We start from the raw sequence: 2,719 nt of genomic DNA, 5'->3' as shown, positions 1-2,719 counted from the left end.
GCATGCACCCTGTGTTTACTTCCCCAGTTCCAGAATGCTTGATTGGGATCAACACACCCAGCAGCTGTCCACGTCCCCACGCCGGTTCCCAGACCTGTGTAGTGAGGCCTATTTGGGAGGAAAAGGCCAAGTAGGGCCACTAGAATCATCTCTACTGGGAAAAGAGTAAGCCCAAAGCAGCCCATACTCCTGGAAGGATTGCGAGATTAGTGCCACCATCGAGGACGTGGATGGTGCAGGTTCCCCTATTTGGCCTGTGCAGGAGGGTCCTGGAGAGTGACAGAGGGCCATCGTCAGCTCAGCTGGGTGGTGGCTGCCCCAGTGGCAGCTGCTGCCCTGGCTGCACTTTCATCGCTTGAGCAAATTAACACAACCCTGGTGCCCGGAGTACAGCTACTGCCCTGGGGAGATGCCTGTCTGTCCACCCATGCCCGCAAGGCCCCAGGAGAAGCTTGCTCTCAGCTGCAAGGCCAGACGTGCACCTTCACTGTCCAACCTCGGGGTAACATCAACTCTCCAGCCCTATGTCATAATTTATTTCACAGGGACCTCGATCGCTGTTCCCTTCCACAAGATCTCACACTTGTCCATGATACCGATGACGTACTAGCAACAACTCTAGACTTACTGGTAGGATATCTGCATGACAGAGGCGGGAAATAAGTCCAACAATAATTCAGGGGCCTCCCTCCTCGGTGACATTTCTAGGAGTCCAGACGGGTGGAGCACGTGGAGATATCTCTTCCGAGGTGAAGGGTTAGCTGGCACCCCCTGCAACCAAGAAAGAGGCATAACACTAATAGGTCTCTGGCTTTGGGAGGCAACATATTCCTCCTTTGAGTGTGTTACTCCAGCCAATTTACTGAAGGGCTAAAAGTCTGCTCCTTTCGAGAAGGCCCTGGGGCAGGTCCAGGCTGCTGTTTGAGCTGCTCTGTCACTTGGGCTGCGTGATCCAGCAGATCCAATGGTGCCTGAAGCATCAGGGGCAGATGGGGATGTGGCGTTCGCCACAACCTCCAGCACATTCTGTGTGTGTTATTGGAGGAAGGCAATCCTTGCTTCAATCCACCAGTTCCCCACCTGTAAATGGACTTGATGAAAGCACAGTATGGACCCCACAGGGACTGTGGGTGGCCCGGGTGGAGCATGCATGGCCAAAGGGTGAGTGTGGTTCCCATTTTCGTTTGTGATTCAGGAGCACAGACAGCTCCTTCCCTCTGTCCCCTCCAGCGTCCAGTCCTGACCGCTCAACCCCGAGCAGCAGTGGCCGCAGGAACTGCTGGCATCTGTTCTAGTGGAGAGTGTGTGTGTTGGGGTGGGGGTGGGGGATGCCTGAGTCCTGCTGCTCATGCCTGTGGGTGCGTTGCCTTCCCACAAACCCCTCGACCCTGAGCAGCCACCTGTGTGCCAGCTTTGTGTCATGAGGAAGTGACATGGAAAAGCCTAGAGAGCTCATGAAAATGTTGTCAGTCCTATTCCTTAACCAGGAGGGTGAATAAACTTATTGGGGAAAAAATCCATTGTGCCAGAGGAACTGAGAGGAAAAAGAGCAATTTCCCCTTCATCCTGGTCCTGTCCTGCAACGGTGGGTCTCCGTCCCCTTCGTGTTACAGGTGTGTGTGTGTGCACGTCTTGGGCATGTGAACACGTGTGTGTACACGCCTTGTGAGTGAATGTGTGTTGTGCATGTGTGTGCGTGTACCTGTGTGTGTACACGCGTTGTGTGTGTGTGTGTGCATCCACATGTGCATGTGCAGGCGGGTGTTTACGTGTGTGCATGTGCATGGATGATCGTGTGGGTGGTGCGTGCGTGTGTGTATCTGTGTGTGCACATGTGCCATGTGTGTGTGCACGTATGCATCCACATGTGCATGTGCAGGAGCATATATTCATGTGTGTGCGTGTGCGTGGATGATCGTGTGAGTGTGGTGTGTGTGTGCGGGTACATGCCTTGTGCGTGTGTGTGCGCACGTGCGTGTATCTGTGTGTGTAGTCCGTGTGGCACTCAGGAAGCTACGGAGGGGCGTCCACGGTGTCCCCCTGGACCTTCAGCAGGAAGTCTGCAGGGAGCTCGCAGGGCCCTCCAGACTGGCGCTGGTGCCTGTGAGGCAGGATCTGGATTTCAAACCCAGTTTAAAAAAAAAAAAATCATAGGGTTGGGGGCCAGGGGGTCGACTTTCTTTCCGTGGCCTGGTTGTCACCCTGGGGGATGCAGCATGGCCACGGCGCCAGTGCGGGGTTGGGGAGGGGGGTGGAGGAGAAAGGAGTTGAAGTCTGTTGGTGTCGACAGGAAGCCCTTTTGTGGGCACTTCTGAATTCCGTCTGTTCTCACTTCTTTTCAAGCCCAGCTGAGGGCGGGCGGAGCGGCTGCCATCTCCCTGGGTGACCAGCTCTGAATATTCACAGTCTCCTGTCCTGGCAACCACCCAGCCTGCCCACCCACAGTCCTTCCTGACCCCTCCTGGGGTCTCCAGGCCCCCAGAGCCCTGCGACCACAGGCAGGGTGCAGGCAGGGACGTGAGGAGGCCCTTGGGGCACAGAACCTACTGGGCCCTCCCCAGCCCCCACTACCTCCTCCCTGCAAAGATGCTGTCTTGGCCCAGCCTGCCCGTGAGGGAGGCCACACTGCCATCCTCAGGGTGGTGGTCAGGGAGGCGCTGACCGGCTGGACTGGGCTGGGCTGGGTGACATCAGCCCTGCCCAGGCTGCAGCTCCTGGA

Source organism: Prionailurus viverrinus, chromosome E1, assembly GCF_022837055.1.
Source record: "Prionailurus viverrinus isolate Anna chromosome E1, UM_Priviv_1.0, whole genome shotgun sequence".
Taxonomy (NCBI): domain Eukaryota; kingdom Metazoa; phylum Chordata; class Mammalia; order Carnivora; family Felidae; genus Prionailurus; species Prionailurus viverrinus.
The sequence above is the reverse complement of the archived record's forward strand: the minus strand, read 5'-3'. Positions refer to the sequence as shown.